We start from the raw sequence: 20,801 nt of genomic DNA on the forward strand, positions 1-20,801 counted from the left end.
GCCATTGAAATTGATGTTGGAACTGAGATGAATAAAAATATAATAAGCGAACCCAGTTTGATTTAAGGATTAAATACAGAGAAGAAGAAGGAAAACAAAAACATTTGCCATTGCAATGCCTGTGATGAACCCAGCTCTCTGTAATCACAGTCATATATTTTTTTTTTTTTGTTTTCTTTTTTAATTTTAGTAAGAATTAAAGTGGGAATCGATGGGGTTTAGGATTTTAAATGCTGGGGTTTTAGAGGATTCTTCTTCTTTTTTTTTTCTTTTTTTTTTCTTTTTTTTTTTTTTTTTTTTTTTTTTGGATTTGGAAGAAGGGGATGGTGGTATTTTGTTGTCAGATCAGATGCGACGTTAAGCACAATCTTTTGGGTGAGAGATCTTCCCCTCCTCTACTCTCTCTCTCCCTCTCAACTTCTTGTTGGGCTTTGGATTGGACTTACTTTCCGCCTTCTTTTGGGCTTTGGGTGTCCTTTAAGCCCATTACGCTTGTTTCTTTACAAAATTCTGTGTTTGGCAGAAATTATTTATTTATTAATTTCCAATAAACTGTTTCATTCAAAACTTCAATGAGGTTATATAAAAGAGATGTAACTCAACTTACTTCAGAAATGGTAAGATTTTTGGCACAAGAAGGGTTTCAGATTTCTCTGTTTTTTTAATAATACCGAGTTTAACATGTTAGAGCCAAATCTTCTTCATCTAAAACCTGTTTTATTTAGATTGGAAAAATCGTACATTTTATAAAACCTTGTGCGATGGCTCGAATTCGTAGTCAATCCTGTTTACGATAGGCGACAATTGAAACCAATTTTGAACATTATATAAAAATAATAACAATATCATGGAGTAAACTTATTTAAGTGTTTCACATAAATTATTTATTTATTAATTTCCAATACACTTTTCCAATAGAAAACAGATGTAATTCCAGTTCCTTCAGAAATGATAAGATCTTTGGCACAAAAAAGAAGGTTTTCCAATTTCTCTATTTTTTTAATAATACCGAGTTTAACATGTTAGAGTCAAAGTTTCTTCATGTAAAACCTACTTTAGATCGGAAAAATCGTACAATTTTATAAAACCGTGTGCTATGGCTCGAATCCATAGTCAAGATAGGAGTAGCTGACAATCGAATCCAATTTTGCTCATTATTTTCATTATTGTATCCGTAATAGTGCGAAAAGAAGGAAGGACTCTTAGAATATAGAAGCTGATATGGTTGAATCAATTTTCATTTAAGGTGAGTCTTCACGTAGACAAAGCTAATTCGGAACTGTCGCATGACTAGTAGTTTTAGATAAATCAAAATCAAAACTTATAAAATAAAAAAAATAATGTCGTGTACTTCTATTGAAAAATAATCTAACAGAATTTTTTTTTTAATAATTTTAAATCAATTCTTATTTTGTATAGTTTAAAATTGGTTTGTTTTAATTTAATATATTTCGAATTTAGTTTTAACATTCTTTTCCTATGATCTTTCTTCGAAAATTATGCTACCTTGTTGATTCCAAAGTATAACTCCAGATGTACATAACAAATATTGTTTCCCAATGAGGTTACTCTGGGTTACAAAACTGACTCAAAAACAAATTACTTAAGATAGCTATAATAAAAAAATTGATGAAAAAACATAATCAAATTCCAATAAACAATTGCTAAGATTTCAACACTAAAAACATGAACATTAAATGCATTGAATAAGTTTACCGACTACTCTTTAGAGAAAGAAAAAAGAAACGTGAAAATTCAATATCTATAGAGGAAGGATGAAAAACAAGATCCCGAAGAGTTGAATTCAATTCTAAGATTAACAATTCCAAAAAACAGAATACATTCAAATATAAACAAAAAAAATAACAAAGATTAAGTAGCACAACTATGAAAAACAAGATCGCCGAAGAGTTGAATTCAATTCTACGATTAACCATTCCAAGAAATAGAATACATTCAAATATAAACAAAAAAAAAAAAAAAAAAAAAAAAAAAAAAAAAAAAAAAAAAAAAAAAAAAAAAAAAAAAAAAAAAAAAAAAAANCAAATATAAACAAAAAAACAATAAAGATTAAGTAGCACAACTATGAAAAACAAGATCGCCGAAGAGTTGAATTCAATTCTAAGATTAACCATTCCAAGAAATAGAATACATTCAAAAAAAAAAAAAAAAAACAACAAAGATTAAGTAGCACAACTATGAAAAACAAGATCCCCGAAGAGTTGAATTCAATTCTAAGATTAACCATTCCAAAAAAGAGAATACATTCAAATATAAACAAAAAAATAACAAAGATTAAGTAGCACAACTATGAAAAACAAGATCGCTGAAGAGTTAATTCAATTCTAAGATTAACCATTCCCAAAAACAAAATACATTCAAATATAAACAAAAAAATAACAAAGATTAAGTAGCACAACTATGAAAAACAAGAGCGCCCAAGAGTTGAATTCAATTCTAAGATTAACCATTCCAAAAAACAGAATACATTCAAATATAAACAAAAAAATAACAAAGATTAAGTAGCACAACCATGAAAAACAAGATCAACAAGATCGCTCAAGAGTTGAAAATCCTAATAACCAAAGAATTGACTAAGATCGCCCAAGAGTAGCAAACAAGAAAAAATGAAATGGACGAAAAACAGGGAAGCACGGAAAAAAGTAACAATCCATTAAACTAAATAAAATAACAAAATATTAAACTAACTAAACTTCACTGAGATTACAAATCAAATAACAAACAAACAAAAGTCGCAAAAAGAGAAATAGAATTGACAAAACACGATATCTACAATGCAAAAACAAAGAAGTAAATCAAACACATCAAACAAAAGAAATCAGAATTTGAAACCACAAACATAAAAGATTTTTAATCAAAATAAACCAAATAAAAGAAAAAGGGGAAAAAATGAAAATCAACAACTTCAAATTTAATACTAAACACGGCATCAAGAAAGACGAAATCTACTGAGATTACAAATATAAAAAAAAAAAAAAAAAAAAACTCAAACAAAAGCCACAAAAAGAGAGAAATAGGAAACACTCACAAACATTTAGAATTAAAATACAATATTTACAAAAATTCACAATAAATTTACGAAAAAAAGAGAGAAAGCATGAAAAAAAGTAAACAATTGAACTGACCAAACACTATCGAAATTCTAGAACAAAAAACTCGTAAACAAACAAAAGTCAGAGAAATAAAAATATGATTGACAAATCAAATAACATACAAAGAACAAAAAGATAAAATGAAATCAAACACTTCAAATTGAAGATACTAAACATCTCGTAACAAGTAATCAATATTCAAACAACAAATAATTACAAAGATTTTGAATCAAAATACAATGTAATGGACCTATCAAATGTAACAAAAATATCACAAATAATTAAAATTCAAACAAACATCTACAAACATTTAGAATCAAAATACAGATATAAAAATAAGCCACAATCAATTCTAAAATGGAAAAAAAAAAAAAAAACGACAGAGTAGCAAACAAGAAAAAATGAAATGGACGAAAAACAGGNAGTAGCAAACAAGAAAAAATGAAATGGACGAAAAACAGGGAAGCACGGAAAAAAGTAACAATCCATTAAACTAAATAAAATAACAAAATATTAAACTAACTAAACTTCACTGAGATTACAAATCAAATAACAAACAAACAAAAGTCGCAAAAAGAGAAATAGAATTGACAAAACACGATATCTACAATGCAAAAACAAAGAAGTAAATCAAACACATCAAACAAAAGAAATCAGAATTTGAAACCACAAACATAAAAGATTTTTAATCAAAATAAACCAAATAAAAGAAAAAGGGGAAAAAATGAAAATCAACAACTTCAAATTTAATACTAAACACGGCATCAAGAAAGACGAAATCTACTGAGATTACAAATATAAAAAAAAAAAAAAAAAAAAACTCAAACAAAAGCCACAAAAAGAGAGAAATAGGAAACACTCACAAACATTTAGAATTAAAATACAATATTTACAAAAATTCACAATAAATTTACGAAAAAAAGAGAGAAAGCATGAAAAAAAGTAAACAATTGAACTGACCAAACACTATCGAAATTCTAGAACAAAAAACTCGTAAACAAACAAAAGTCAGAGAAATAAAAATATGATTGACAAATCAAATAACATACAAAGAACAAAAAGATAAAATGAAATCAAACACTTCAAATTGAAGATACTAAACATCTCGTAACAAGTAATCAATATTCAAACAACAAATAATTACAAAGATTTTGAATCAAAATACAATGTAATGGACCTATCAAATGTAACAAAAATATCACAAATAATTAAAATTCAAACAAACATCTACAAACATTTAGAATCAAAATACAGATATAAAAATAAGCCACAATCAATTCTAAAATGGAAAAAAAAAAAAAAAACGACAGAGTAGCAAACAAGAAAAAATGAAATGGACGAAAAACAGGGAAGCCCGGAAAAAAAGTAACAAGCCATTAAACTAAATAAAATAACAAAATATTAAACTAACTAAACTGATTANTAGAATTGACAAAACACGATATCTACAATGCAAAAACAAAGAAGTAAATCAAACACATCAAACAAAAGAAATCAGAATTTGAAACCACAAACATAAAAGATTTTTAATCAAAATAAACCAAATAAAAGAAAAAGGGGAAAAAATGAAAATCAACAACTTCAAATTTAATACTAAACACGGCATCAAGAAAGACGAAATCTACTGAGATTACAAATATAAAAAAAAAAAAAAAAAAAAACTCAAACAAAAGCCACAAAAAGAGAGAAATAGGAAACACTCACAAACATTTAGAATTAAAATACAATATTTACAAAAATTCACAATAAATTTACGAAAAAAAGAGAGAAAGCATGAAAAAAAGTAAACAATTGAACTGACCAAACACTATCGAAATTCTAGAACAAAAAACTCGTAAACAAACAAAAGTCAGAGAAATAAAAATATGATTGACAAATCAAATAACATACAAAGAACAAAAAGATAAAATGAAATCAAACACTTCAAATTGAAGATACTAAACATCTCGTAACAAGTAATCAATATTCAAACAACAAATAATTACAAAGATTTTGAATCAAAATACAATGTAATGGACCTATCAAATGTAACAAAAATATCACAAATAATTAAAATTCAAACAAACATCTACAAACATTTAGAATCAAAATACAGATATAAAAATAAGCCACAATCAATTCTAAAATGGAAAAAAAAAAAAAAAACGACAGAGTAGCAAACAAGAAAAAATGAAATGGACGAAAAACAGGGAAGCCCGGAAAAAAAGTAACAAGCCATTAAACTAAATAAAATAACAAAATATTAAACTAACTAAACTGATTACAAATCAAATAACACACAAACAAAAGTCGCAAGAAGAGAAATAGAATTGACAAAACATGATATCTATAATGCAAAAACNCAAACATAAAAGATTTTTAATCAAAATAAACCAAATAAAAGAAAAAGGGGAAAAAATGAAAATCAACAACTTCAAATTTAATACTAAACACGGCATCAAGAAAGACGAAATCTACTGAGATTACAAATATAAAAAAAAAAAAAAAAAAAAACTCAAACAAAAGCCACAAAAAGAGAGAAATAGGAAACACTCACAAACATTTAGAATTAAAATACAATATTTACAAAAATTCACAATAAATTTACGAAAAAAAGAGAGAAAGCATGAAAAAAAGTAAACAATTGAACTGACCAAACACTATCGAAATTCTAGAACAAAAAACTCGTAAACAAACAAAAGTCAGAGAAATAAAAATATGATTGACAAATCAAATAACATACAAAGAACAAAAAGATAAAATGAAATCAAACACTTCAAATTGAAGATACTAAACATCTCGTAACAAGTAATCAATATTCAAACAACAAATAATTACAAAGATTTTGAATCAAAATACAATGTAATGGACCTATCAAATGTAACAAAAATATCACAAATAATTAAAATTCAAACAAACATCTACAAACATTTAGAATCAAAATACAGATATAAAAATAAGCCACAATCAATTCTAAAATGGAAAAAAAAAAAAAAAACGACAGAGTAGCAAACAAGAAAAAATGAAATGGACGAAAAACAGGGAAGCCCGGAAAAAAAGTAACAAGCCATTAAACTAAATAAAATAACAAAATATTAAACTAACTAAACTGATTACAAATCAAATAACACACAAACAAAAGTCGCAAGAAGAGAAATAGAATTGACAAAACATGATATCTATAATGCAAAAACAAAGAAGTAAATCAAACACATCAAACAAAAGAAATCAGAATTTGAAACCACAAACATAAAAGATTTTTAATCAAAATAAACCAAATAAAAGAAAAAGGGGAAAAAATGAAAATCAACAACTTCAAATTTAATACTAAACACGGCATCAAGAAAGACGAAATCTACTGAGATTACAAATATAAAAAAAAAAACTCAAACAAAAGCCACAAAAAGAGAGAAATAGGAAACACTCACAAACATTTAGAATTAAAATACAATATTTACAAAAATTCACAATAAATTTACGAAAAAAAGAGAGAAAGCATGAAAAAAAGTAAACAATTGAACTGACCAAACACTATCGAAATTCTAGAACAAAAAACTCGTAAACAAACAAAAGTCAGAGAAATAAAAATATGATTGACAAATCAAATAACATACAAAGAACAAAAAGATAAAATGAAATCAAACACTTCAAATTGAAGATACTAAACATCTCGTAACAAGTAATCAATATTCAAACAACAAATAATTACAAAGATTTTGAATCAAAATACAATGTAATGGACCTATCAAATGTAACAAAAATATCACAAATAATTAAAATTCAAACAAACATCTACAAACATTTAGAATCAAAATACAGATATAAAAATAAGCCACAATCAATTCTAAAATGGAAAAAAAAAAAAAAAACGACAGAGTAGCAAACAAGAAAAAATGAAATGGACGAAAAACAGGGAAGCCCGGAAAAAAAGTAACAAGCCATTAAACTAAATAAAATAACAAAATATTAAACTAACTAAACTGATTACAAATCAAATAACACACAAACAAAAGTCGCAAGAAGAGAAATAGAATTGACAAAACATGATATCTATAATGCAAAAACAAAGAAGTAAATCAAACACATCAAATTTAGCACTAAACGGGACCGTTCCATCACAAACTATCAAAATTCAAATAAATAATTACATAAAAAGTTAGGATAAAAAATACAAATATATAAATAAATAAATAAAAACCNATTTACAAAAATTCACAATAAATTTACGAAAAAAAGAGAGAAAGCATGAAAAAAAGTAAACAATTGAACTGACCAAACACTATCGAAATTCTAGAACAAAAAACTCGTAAACAAACAAAAGTCAGAGAAATAAAAATATGATTGACAAATCAAATAACATACAAAGAACAAAAAGATAAAATGAAATCAAACACTTCAAATTGAAGATACTAAACATCTCGTAACAAGTAATCAATATTCAAACAACAAATAATTACAAAGATTTTGAATCAAAATACAATGTAATGGACCTATCAAATGTAACAAAAATATCACAAATAATTAAAATTCAAACAAACATCTACAAACATTTAGAATCAAAATACAGATATAAAAATAAGCCACAATCAATTCTAAAATGGAAAAAAAAAAAAAAAACGACAGAGTAGCAAACAAGAAAAAATGAAATGGACGAAAAACAGGGAAGCCCGGAAAAAAAGTAACAAGCCATTAAACTAAATAAAATAACAAAATATTAAACTAACTAAACTGATTACAAATCAAATAACACACAAACAAAAGTCGCAAGAAGAGAAATAGAATTGACAAAACATGATATCTATAATGCAAAAACAAAGAAGTAAATCAAACACATCAAATTTAGCACTAAACGGGACCGTTCCATCACAAACTATCAAAATTCAAATAAATAATTACATAAAAAGTTAGGATAAAAAATACAAATATATAAATAAATAAATAAAAACCAAAACATTCAAATAAATAAATAAATAATACAAAATATTTATCTGAGAAGAATCATTCCAATNACTCGTAAACAAACAAAAGTCAGAGAAATAAAAATATGATTGACAAATCAAATAACATACAAAGAACAAAAAGATAAAATGAAATCAAACACTTCAAATTGAAGATACTAAACATCTCGTAACAAGTAATCAATATTCAAACAACAAATAATTACAAAGATTTTGAATCAAAATACAATGTAATGGACCTATCAAATGTAACAAAAATATCACAAATAATTAAAATTCAAACAAACATCTACAAACATTTAGAATCAAAATACAGATATAAAAATAAGCCACAATCAATTCTAAAATGGAAAAAAAAAAAAAAAACGACAGAGTAGCAAACAAGAAAAAATGAAATGGACGAAAAACAGGGAAGCCCGGAAAAAAAGTAACAAGCCATTAAACTAAATAAAATAACAAAATATTAAACTAACTAAACTGATTACAAATCAAATAACACACAAACAAAAGTCGCAAGAAGAGAAATAGAATTGACAAAACATGATATCTATAATGCAAAAACAAAGAAGTAAATCAAACACATCAAATTTAGCACTAAACGGGACCGTTCCATCACAAACTATCAAAATTCAAATAAATAATTACATAAAAAGTTAGGATAAAAAATACAAATATATAAATAAATAAATAAAAACCACAAAAAATATAAATGAAAAAAAAAAAAAAAAAAAAAAAGAAAACCACGAAAGAGAATAGCAAATCATTCCACCAAAGAAACTCTACTGAGATAACAAGTTAAAAAGCTTATACAAAAGTCACAAGAACATAAATAAGATCAACAATGCAAACAACATGCACAGCTGCAAAAACAAACATCGAACAAACCCGATAAGTTAAAAAATAAAAATAAAAAGAGGTTTAAAATCAAGAAATATAGAATAGACTATATANATACTAAACATCTCGTAACAAGTAATCAATATTCAAACAACAAATAATTACAAAGATTTTGAATCAAAATACAATGTAATGGACCTATCAAATGTAACAAAAATATCACAAATAATTAAAATTCAAACAAACATCTACAAACATTTAGAATCAAAATACAGATATAAAAATAAGCCACAATCAATTCTAAAATGGAAAAAAAAAAAAAAAACGACAGAGTAGCAAACAAGAAAAAATGAAATGGACGAAAAACAGGGAAGCCCGGAAAAAAAGTAACAAGCCATTAAACTAAATAAAATAACAAAATATTAAACTAACTAAACTGATTACAAATCAAATAACACACAAACAAAAGTCGCAAGAAGAGAAATAGAATTGACAAAACATGATATCTATAATGCAAAAACAAAGAAGTAAATCAAACACATCAAATTTAGCACTAAACGGGACCGTTCCATCACAAACTATCAAAATTCAAATAAATAATTACATAAAAAGTTAGGATAAAAAATACAAATATATAAATAAATAAATAAAAACCACAACAAATATAAATGAAAAAAAAAAAAAAAAAAAAAAAAAGAAAACCACGAAAGAGAATAGCAAATCATTCCACCAAAGAAACTCTACTGAGATAACAAGTTAAAAAGCTTATACAAAAGTCACAAGAACATAAATAAGATCAACAATGCAAACAACATGCACAGCTGCAAAAACAAACATCGAACAAACCCGATAAGTTAAAAAATAAAAATAAAAAGAGGTTTAAAATCAAGAAATATAGAATAGACTATATAAGATAAACATTTAAGACATGAAAGAACTTATAAACCTAAACCAACACAGCCGCAAAGGCCACATCAGAAAACCCCACAACAAATTAATATGATTGAAAAAGAAGTTCGAAGGTTAGCAAAGTACCTGCAGTAGCTTACTGTTCAATGTCTAACACTGCCTCCTTGGGAATTGGAACTTCTTGCTTTTTCATCTCCTCATCTGCGCCTCTTTTACCTGACATCATTGCTCGACTCTATTAGTTTGAAAAATATTTTACTTTACTTGGGTAGGTAAAACTAATAAACTTTTTAAAGAAAATTGAGTCAAACTCCATACTACAATTTTGTCGGAAATTCTTTCAAGTTTCCGCCGAGAATCAAACCATGTATTGCTTTCCAACAATTCACTTCGAACAATATCCTGATATATAAAAGGAAAAACGTTATATTTAAAAAAAAAAAAAAAGATAATTAGAATAACATATTTGGATTAAGTTATCTCCTACCAACCTTAACATCCTTGAGAGAAATGAAGTTTTCATATTGTGCATTCTATCACTTAAAAGTCTCGATATAAAATTCTGTAATTTTTTTTTTGCCAATGTCAGAGAACAACAATTGACAAAAACGCGTTAATAAAATTTTGAAAAAATAGTTGAAAGGTTAGTAAAGCAGCACCTGGTCAACTGCCTCCTTAGGAGTTGAAACTTCTATTTTTTCATCTCCTCTGACTTCAGGTTGATTTGCTACAATATTTTCAATATGTCATCAACTTATCGTTAAAATAAGAGACACTACTCACTCAATAAAATCCATCTCATTCACGTCTCTATACTGTGGTGACTACTATAAGCTCTCTGGATGAAATTGCTCCAATGCCCATAACCCTGTGATAATTTGAAAGATTTGATACGAGTTAGAAAAAAGAAGCAAATATGGGAATTAACCGAGTGACGTAATGTAGCGGTTGGTATGTAAAATTAATATTCTTTAAAAAACGAATTGTAGTTAAAGCTCTATGTACCTGCAGTCCACTGCCTCCTTGGGAGTTACAACTTTTTTCTTTTTCATCTCCGCATCTGCTCCTCTTTTACCTGACTTCATCCTCTCCTAGTTTGAACCCATGACGTTGTCATATTGATTTGCAGCAACATTTTCAATATGTCAATATTTTACCTTAAAATATATAAAATGCAATACATAAGACGTATAAAATGAACTTTTAACATAAAAATCCAGTGATGAATGAAAAGAGAATAAGAGACCGTGCTCACTCAATAAGATCCTTCTAATTCACGTCTCTGTACTGTGGCGACTACTATAAGCTCTCTGGACGAAATTGCTCCAATGCCCATAACCCTATGATAATTTGAAAGTTTTGATACAAGTCAAGAAAAAGAAGCAAATTTGGGAATTAACTGAGTGACAAAATGTAGATGTGGGGACCAAAACCCTCCTGATAAAGCTGGGCAAAAGAATTTCACCTCATTTTCATCATGATGATATGCTTGGTTCAGCATTCTCCCGTTCCCCTATTGAGGACCAAAACCCTCCTGATAAGGCTAACAGTCTAAGTAAACTTAGGCCATGTTAAAGGATTTAAATGTTGCTACCAGCTGCATAGGTCAAAACCCCAAGCTTATGACTGAAATAGAGTGCCAACAACGTAACTTGATGGTGAACAAAGAACCAGATTAGAAACATGAATAAACTTTAAGAGCAGTAATAACAACCAAGGAGCCTCACCCCTTCCACTATTCGCAGATAGCCACCTCCAGACCTGTAGAGGAGGTTCTAGCAACATCCTCAATATCCTTTATGACAGATTTCAGAACAGCCATGTGTACTTCACCCAATAACCTTGAGTCCTGAAATATTGTAGGGTACTAAATGATAAGTATCACAAGGCAGATTCAAAAGTGAGGTTATAGATAAAGAAAGTTTGAAGACAAGAACTTACATGATCATGAAAAGCTTGAAGAAACTCATCAAGAGTAAAAGACCGAAGGCCAAGAACATCAACGAAAGTAACCAAGAACTTCCACGCCTAGAAATACACATAACAGTTCAGCATTCATATAATAGATCATTCTGGAACCGCTTCTTCAATGACAATATATGCCCCCAGCCAGAGGGAACACAGAAAACTCACATCAATTATAAAATATTTTTCCAAAAAATTTTAATCATAATTTAAAATAAAGGTAAGCTACAAGTTTGCAACGCAGGAATTGCGTTTCAATTTCGACAAAGCAATATCAACTTCGTTGCAAATACTTTCTCTAGTAAGTTAACTTCAAAATAAAATAATTNATGCCCATAACCCTGTGATAATTTGAAAGTTTTGATACAAGTCAAGAAAACGAAGCAAAAATGGGAATTAACTGAGTGACGAAATGTAGCGGTTGGTATGTAAAACTAATACTTTTTTTAAATAAGAATTCAAGTTAAAGCTCTATGTACCTGCAGTCCACTGCCCTCGTTGGGAGTTAAAACTTTTTTCTTTTTCATCTCCTCATCTGCCCCTCTTTTACCTGACTCCATCCTCTCTTAGTTCGAACCCATGACGTTGTCATATTGATTTGCTGCAACATTTTCAATATGTCAATATCTTACATTAAAATATATAGAATGCAATACATAAGGGATATATAATGAACTTCTAATTCACATGTCTGTACTGTGGCGACTACTATAAGCTCTCTGGATGAAATTGCTCCAATGCCCATAAGATCCTTCTAATTCACATGTCTGTACTGTGGCGACTACTATAAGATCTCTGGATGAAATTGCTCCAATGCCCATAACCCTGTGATAATTTGAAAGTTTTGATACAAGTCAAGAAAAAGAAGCAAAAATGGGAATTAATTGAGTGACGAAATGTAGCTGTTGGTATATAAAAAAGAATTGTAGTTAAAGCTCTATGTACCTGCAGTCCACTGCCTCGTTGGGAGTTAAAAAACTTTTTTCTTTTTCATCTCCTCATCTGCCCCTCTTTTACCTGACTCCATCCTCTCCTAGTTTGAACCCATGACGACGTCATATTGATTTCCTGCAACATTTTCAATATGTCAATATCTTACATTAAAATACATAGAATGCAATGCATAAGGGATATATAATGAACTTTCAACATAAATTCAAGTGAGGAATGAAAAGTGATTAAGAGACAGTACTCACTTTCAAGATCCTTCTAACTCACGTCTCTGTACTGGCAACTACTATAAGCTCTCTAGATGAAATTGCTCCAATGCCCATAACCCTGTGATAATTTGAAAGTTTTGATACAAGTCAAAAAATAAAGAAGCAAATATGGGAATTAACTGAGTGACGAAATGTATATGGTGGTATGTAAAACTAATAATTTTTTTAGAAAAGAATTGAAGTTAAAGCTCTATGTACCTATAGTCCACTGCCTCGTTGGGAGTTACACAACTTTTTTCTTTTACATCTGCTCATCTGCCCCTCTTTTACCTGACTCCATCCTCTCCTAGTTTGAATCCACGACGTTGTCATATTGATTTGCTGCAACATTTTCAATATGAAAATATCTTACCTTAAAATATATTCTAGCAAATCAATATGAAAATATCTTACCTTAAAATATATTCATATATAGAATGCAATGCATAAGGAATATATCATGAACTTTTCACATAAAAATCCAATGATGAATGCAAAGGAAACCGTGCTCACTCAATAAGGTCCTTCTAATTCACGTCTCTGTGTGGCGACTACTATAAGCTCTCTGGACGAAATTGCTCCAATACCCACAACCCTGTGATAATTTGAAAGTTTTGATACAAGTCAAGAAAAAGAAGCAAATATGGGAATTAACTGAGTGACCAAATGTAGCGGTTGTTAATACTTTTTTTAAAAAAGAATTGTAGTTAAAGCTCTATGTACCTGCCGTACACTGCCTCGTTGGGATTAAAACTATTTTCTCTTTCATCTCCTCATCTGCCCCTCTTTTACCTGACTTCATCCTCTCCTAGTTTGAACCCATGACGTTGTCATATTGATTTGCTGCAACGTTTTCAATATGTCAATATCTTACCTTAAAATATATAAAATGCAATACATAAGAGATAAAAAATGAACTTTTAACATTGATGAATGAAAAGAGAATAAGAGACCGTGCTCACTCAATAAGATCCTTCTAATTCACGTCTCTGTACTGTGGCGACTGCTATAAGCTCCCACAGCTATGAGCTCTCTGGACGAAATTGCTCCAATGCCCATAACCCTGTGATAATTTGAAAGTTTTGATACAAGTCATGAAAAAGAAGCAAAAATGGGAATTAACCGAGTGACCAAATGTAGCGGTTGGTATGTAAAACTAATACTTTTTTTAAAAAAGAATTCAAGTTAAAGCTCTATGTACCTGCCGTACACTGCCTCGTTGGGAGTTAAAACTATTTTCTCTTTCATCTCCTCATCTGCCCCTCTTTTAAATGACTTCATCCTCTCCTAGTTTGAACCCATGACGTTGTCATATTGATTTGCTGCAACATTTTCAATATGTCAATATCTTAACTTAAAATATATAAAATGCAATAAATAAGAGATAAAAAATGAACTTTTAACACAAAAATCCAGTGATGAATGAAAAGAGAATAAGAGACCATACTCACTCAATAAGATCCATCAAATTCACGTCTCTGTACTGTGGCGACTACTATAAGCTCTCTGGACGAAATTGCTCCAATGCCCATAACCCTGTGATAATTTGAAAGTTTTGATACAAGTCAAGAAAACGAAGCAAAAATGGGAATTAACTGAGTGACGAAATGTAGCGGTTGGTATGTAAAACTAATACTTTTTTTAAATAAGAATTCAAGTTAAAGCTCTATGTACCTGCAGTCCACTGCCCTCGTTGGGAGTTAAAACTTTTTTCTTTTTCATCTCCTCATCTGCCCCTCTTTTACCTGACTCCATCCTCTCTTAGTTTGAACCCATGACGTTGTCATATTGATTTACTGCAACATTTTCAATATGTCAATATCTAAACTTAAAATATATAGAATGTGATGCATAAGGGATATATAATGAACTTTTAACATAAAAATCCAGTGATAAATGCAAAGTGAATAAGAGAAGGTTCTCACTCAATAAGATCCTTCTAATTCACGTCTCTGTACTGTGGTGACTACTATAAGCTCTCTGGACGAAATTGCTCCAATGCCCATAACCCTGTGATAATTTGAAAGTTTTGATACAAGTCATGAAAAAGAAGCAAAAATGGGAATTAACTGAGTGACCAAATGTTGCAGTTGGTATGTAAAACTAATACTTTTTTAAAAAAAGAATTCAAGTTAAAGCTCTATGTACGGTAATACTTTTTTTAAAAAAGAATTCAAGTTAAAGCTCTATGTACCAGCCGTGCACTGCCTCGTTGGGAGTTAAAACTATTTTCTCTTTCATCTCCTCATCTGCCCCTCTTTTGAAGTTCATCCTCTGCCCCTCTTTTAACTGACTTCATCCTCTCCTAGTTTGAACCCATGACGTTGTCATATTGATTTACTGCAACATTTTTAATATGTCAATATCTAAACTTAAAATATATAGAATGTGATGCATAAGGGATATATAATGAACTTTTAACATAAAAATCCAGTGATAAATGCAAAGTGAATAAGAGAAGGTTCTCACTCAATAAGATCCTTCTAATTCACGTCTCTGTACTGTGGTGACTACTATAAGCTCTCTGGACGAAATTGCTCCAATGCCCATAACCCTGTGATAATTTGAAAGTTTTGATACAAGTCATGAAAAAGAAGCAAAAATGGGAATTAACTGAGTGACCAAATGTTGCAGTTGGTATGTAAAACTAATACTTTTTTAAAAAAAGAATTCAAGTTAAAGCTCTATGTACGGTAATACTTTTTTTAAAAAAGAATTCAAGTTAAAGCTCTATGTACCAGCCGTGCACTGCCTCGTTGGGAGTTAAAACTATTTTCTCTTTCATCTCCTCATCTGCCCCTCTTTTGAAGTTCATCCTCTGCCCCTCTTTTAACTGACTTCATCCTCTCCTANCTAAGTGACGAAACGTAGCAGTTGGTATGTAAAACTAATACTTTTTTTAAAAAAGAATTCAAGTTAAAACTCTATGTACCTGCAGTCCACTGCCTCGTTGGGAGTTAAAACTTTTTTCTTTTCCATCAACTCATCTACCCCTCTTTTCCATGTCTCCATCCTCTCCTAGTTTGAACCCATGACGTTGTCATATTGATTTGCTGCAACATGTTTAATGTGTCAATATCTTACTTTAAAATATATAAAATGCAATACATAAGGGATATAAAATGAATGGTATGTAAAACTAATACTTTTTTTAAAAAAGAATTCAAGTTAAAACTCTATGTACCTGCAGTCCACTGCCTCGTTGGGAGTTAAAACTTTTTTCTTTTCCATCAACTCATCTACCCCTCTTTTCCATNTCATCAACTCATCTGCCCCTCTTTTCCATGTCTCCATCCTCTCCTAGTTTGAACCCATGACGTTGTCATATTGATTTGCTGCAACATTTTCAATATGTCAATATCTTAACTTAAAATATATAAAATGCAATAAATAAGAGATAAAAAATGAACTTTTAACACAAAAATCCAGTGATGAATGAAAAGAGAATAAGAGACCATACTCACTCAATAAGATCCACCTCATTCACGTCTTTGTGCTATGGCGACTACTGTAAGCTCTCTCGTCGAAATTGCTCCAATGCCCGTAACCCAGTGAACTTTGAAAGTTTTGATAGAAGTCAAGAAAAGGAAGAAAAAATGAGAATGTACTGAGTGACAAAAAGATATCTTTTTTATCTCATCTTCCCCTCCTTTACCTGACTCCATCATTTTCTAGCTAAGACTGTACTAGTTTGAACCCACGACGTTGTCATATTGATTTGCTGCAACATTTTCAATATGTCAATCATCTTACCTTTAAAATATAGAATGCAAATAAGGGATATAAAATTTACTTTTAACATAAAATTCTATGGAGGAATGCAAAGTGAATAAGAGACACTACTCCCTCCATAAGATCCTTGTTCACGTCTATGTGCTGTGTTGACTACAGTAAGCTCTCTCCAATGCCCGTAACCCTGTAATAATGTAAAACTTTCAAATGTGAGAAAGGAAGCAAAAATGTGAGAAAGAAAAAATATTTTGTAGTTGGTGGGATGTAAAACTTATCATAAAGCTGCCTTTATTTTCCCTACCAACATTTACATCCCTGAGAGAAAAATCTTATGGAATGTACATACTGTGAACAGAGTTTACTGCAAAAATTCCAAGCAAGCATATTAATACAAAAGAAACAAAAAGAAACGAAAATCAACAGTTTTAAGGTATATCAAGGGATAAAACAGAACTCACAATTTAATAAAAGGGATGTATTAATTAATAAATATACCCATAAAATAAATATATAAATAATACAAAATAAACAGAATTAGGAGAAAACATAAAAAAAAAAAAAAATAAATAAATTTAAAAAAAACTGAAAAATAGCACAATTGTAGTAGTAAAGTTCAATATCTAAAAAAGCTAACTAAAATTCCAGCCCAACAAAACAAGTCACGAGAGGAGAAATAAGATCAATTAAATAAATGACATATATAACAATAAAAGAGGAAAAAGGAAACCTAAAAGTACAAATTTGATGTCTAATTTAGAAATATAAAGATAGATAAAAAAAACAAGAATAAAATATAATAGTGAAATAACATCATGCAAACAATCACAGAAATTTGGGAGCAAAACCATCGATATCTAAACAAACAATAACGAAATATTATGTTGAGAAAAAAAATTAGAAACAAAAGATAGAGCAGAGACCATCTTACTAATCGTAATCGTATAGATCAAAGAACTCAAAAACAAAAATCACAAGGATAAGCAATTCCCACAAGGAATCAAAACACTAAATGGGATCGTCCCACGCAAAAATATCACAAGTAATCAAATTTGTACAAACAATCACAAAAATTTAAAATCAAAATACATGTATCAAAACAAAACCACAACAAATTTATAAAATTAAAGAACAAAAATCACAAGAGCACAGAAATCAAAAAACAAACCACGTTTCAAATTCTCTAAACAAAATTGTACCAAGTAGAAGCATCATAATAACAAAAAATTCAAACAAACAACGTCAAAAATTTTAAATCTCAATACATAAAAAAAGAAACCACAATAAATCAAAACTCACAAATAGAAGTCACAATAAAGAGAAATAATATCAACAAAAACGGGACGACACCATACAAAAACATCACAAACATTCAAGATTCAAACAAACAACCACAAAAATATAAAATCAAAATACAAATATCAAAACAAACCACAATAAAAAGAAAAGAAATATTAAAGAAAATAGCAAAACATTGAATTAATAAAACCTTAGATTACAGATTAAAGAGCTTACAGACAAAAAGTCACGAGCACAGGAAGCAAAAAACAAACAATATTTCAAATTCAAAACTAAACAAAACTTTACCAAGCAAAAGCATCGCAATCAATCAAAATTCAAACAAACAAAGTCAAAAATTAAAATGAAAATACATAAAAGGGAAACCACATTAAATTTATAATCTATAATCTAAAAGGAAAAAAAATGGAAGGAGAAAAGAAAATAATCAAACATTCAACTAACGAAACTCCGCTTAGATTATAAATCAAAGAACTCACAAACAAAAGTCACAAGAGAGAAATAATATTCACAAAACGGGACCATACCAAGCACTTCAAATTCAAATTCAATACTAAACGGAACCACACCAAACAAAAACATCACAATCATTCAAGATTCAAACATAAACAATCACAAAAATTTAGAATCAAAATACAAACATAAAATTTAGACTCAAAATACAAACATCAAAACAAACCACAATACACTAATAAAATGAAAAGAGAAAAAGAGAAAAAAAGTAGCAAACCATTGAAGATTTCAGATTAAAAAATTCACAAAGAAAAGTAAAAGTAAACAATATGCACAGAAAGAAAAATGAAGAAAAAAAAAACAAACACTTCACAACAATGAAAACAAGTAATACCAAGCAATGCGTGCGTAACGCAATAAGTACTTAAGCAGCCAGACAACTAAAATGTGGTCACTAAACACTAAGGGCCAAGAAAATATTTAGAACTAAAATGGCCTTACAACCGGAAGAACTTAATTCTTTCATTTTCCTGAAACCAGAGAGAAAATTTCAGCCAAAAACATCGAAAATAGAAATCAAGGAAGAAAATCTTGATGAAAACTTAAAAATATATAGTCAGTTAGCTTCCACATTCTTTAAAGCTGGGCAAAAGAATTTCACCTCATTTTCATCATGATGATATGCTTGGTTCAGCATTCTCCCGTTCCCCTATTGAGGACCAAAACCCTCCTGATAAGGCTAACAGTCTAAGTAAACTTAGGCCATGTTAAAGGATTTAAGTGTTGCTACCAGCTGCATAGGTCAAAACCCCAAGCTTATGACTGAAATAGAGTGCCAACAACGTAACTTGATGGTGAACAAAGAACCAGATTAGAAACATGAATAAACTTTAAGAGCAGTAATAACAACCAAGGAGCCTCACCCCTTCCACTATTCGCAGATAGCCACCTCCAGACCTGTAGAGGAGGTTCTAGCAACATCCTCAATATCCTTTATGACAGATTTCAGAACAGCCATGTGTACTTCACCCAATAACCTTGAGTCCTGAAATATTGTAGGGTACTAAATGATAAGTATCACAAGGCAGATTCAAAAGTGAGGTTATAGATAAAGAAAGTTTGAAGACAAGAACTTACATGATCATGAAAAGCTTGAAGAAACTCATCAAGAGTAAAAGACCGAAGGCCAAGAACATCAACGAAAGTAACCAAGAACTTCCACGCCTAGAAATACACATAACAGTTCAGCATTCATATAATAGATCATTCTGGAACCGCTTCTTCAATGACAATATATGCCCCCAGCCAGAGGGAACACAGAAAACTCACATCAATTATAAAATATTTTTCCAAAAAATTTTAATCATAATTTAAAATAAAGGTAAGCTACAAGTTTGCAACGCAGGAATTGCGTTTCAATTTCGACAAAGCAATATCAACTTCGTTGCAAATACTTTCTCTAGTAAGTTAACTTCAAAATAAAATAATTACAAAAAAAGGTACAGTAACTTAGTTTGGCAGCAAAAGTCTCGCAAATTCGGAAAATTAATAAACCTTACCATGAGAAGTTTCGGACATTCGCTTCAGATTCAGTCCAAGGATGATTTGGAAAAGGCCTCTTCATTCACTCCAAGTTTGGCCACATATCTACATGTAATTTGTGTCAATAGTTAGTGAGAAAAGAGAACTGCGGACCTTCATTTATTTGACTTTGGACACTCATTAGAACAGGGAGAGGGACAGACCTTGGCCAAGGAGGAGTTGGCGCGAGGAGAGGGAGTTGGCGCGAGGAGAGGGAGTTGGCGCGAGGAGAGGGAGTTGGCGCTAGGAGAGGGAGTTGGCGAAGGAGAAGAGGGACTGACCTCGAAGGAGAAGAGGGACTGCTTCGAAAGTTCACCGACGGTCTTTCTTTGAACGACAGAATGACGTTAGGGCTTATTTATAGAAATAATTTCAGTATTTTTTTTTTTTTTTTCNTAACGAAACTCCGCTTAGATTATAAATCAAAGAACTCACAAACAAAAGTCACAAGAGAGAAATAATATTCACAAAACGGGACCATACCAAGCACTTCAAATTCAAATTCAATACTAAACGGAACCACACCAAACAAAAACATCACAATCATTCAAGATTCAAACNTTTATTTATGGAAATAATTTCAGTATTTTTTTTTCTTTAATAATTTCAGAATAACGTTAGGGTGTAAAAGCCCAAAGTGTCCAAAACCCACAGCTCAACTTGTTCAAAACCCACAGCTCAACTTGTTGGGCTTTGGATTGGATTTGGCTTTCTTTTAGGCTTTAGGTGTCCTTGTTTCTAAATTTTTTCCTTTTCTTCAATCTAAATTAAATTCAATC

At 29.8% G+C, this 20,801-nt stretch overlaps 2 long non-coding RNA genes across 17 annotated transcripts; both read right to left on the minus strand.

Annotated features, from left to right (window-relative positions):
* Positions 1–45: 45 nt before the first annotated feature.
* Positions 46–16,220, minus strand: LOC111811850. Of its 13 annotated transcripts, none has more exons than XR_002817600.1 (22): positions 16,145–16,220; positions 15,893–16,013; positions 15,430–15,514; positions 15,155–15,300; positions 14,886–14,970; positions 14,635–14,756; positions 14,412–14,496; positions 14,162–14,282; positions 13,923–14,023; positions 13,684–13,803; positions 13,474–13,555; positions 13,180–13,302; positions 12,958–13,039; positions 12,707–12,829; positions 12,449–12,586; positions 12,241–12,362; positions 11,052–11,136; positions 10,802–10,953; positions 10,580–10,664; positions 10,115–10,198; positions 9,923–10,012; positions 46–510 (listed from the first exon to the last, which is right to left on the minus strand). It is a non-coding gene; the product is annotated as an uncharacterized LOC111811850 (long non-coding RNA). The 13 variants fall into 13 exon arrangements; XR_002817602.1 differs by having other exon boundaries at positions 10,802–10,887; positions 14,408–14,496; XR_002817598.1 differs by having other exon boundaries at positions 14,408–14,496.
* Positions 16,218–20,363, minus strand: LOC111811849. Of its 4 annotated transcripts, none has more exons than XR_002817595.1 (10): positions 20,187–20,363; positions 20,001–20,088; positions 19,579–19,665; positions 19,365–19,486; positions 19,103–19,263; positions 16,994–17,053; positions 16,754–16,876; positions 16,616–16,681; positions 16,425–16,516; positions 16,218–16,295 (listed from the first exon to the last, which is right to left on the minus strand). It is a non-coding gene; the product is annotated as an uncharacterized LOC111811849 (long non-coding RNA). The 4 variants fall into 4 exon arrangements; XR_002817596.1 differs by having other exon boundaries at positions 19,103–19,288; XR_002817597.1 differs by having other exon boundaries at positions 16,804–16,876; positions 19,103–19,486.
* Between the last annotated feature and the right edge of the window lie 438 nt (positions 20,364–20,801).

The sequence above is a fragment of the Cucurbita pepo genome, chromosome LG15, assembly GCF_002806865.2.
Source record: "Cucurbita pepo subsp. pepo cultivar mu-cu-16 chromosome LG15, ASM280686v2, whole genome shotgun sequence".
Lineage (NCBI taxonomy): Eukaryota > Viridiplantae > Streptophyta > Magnoliopsida > Cucurbitales > Cucurbitaceae > Cucurbita > Cucurbita pepo.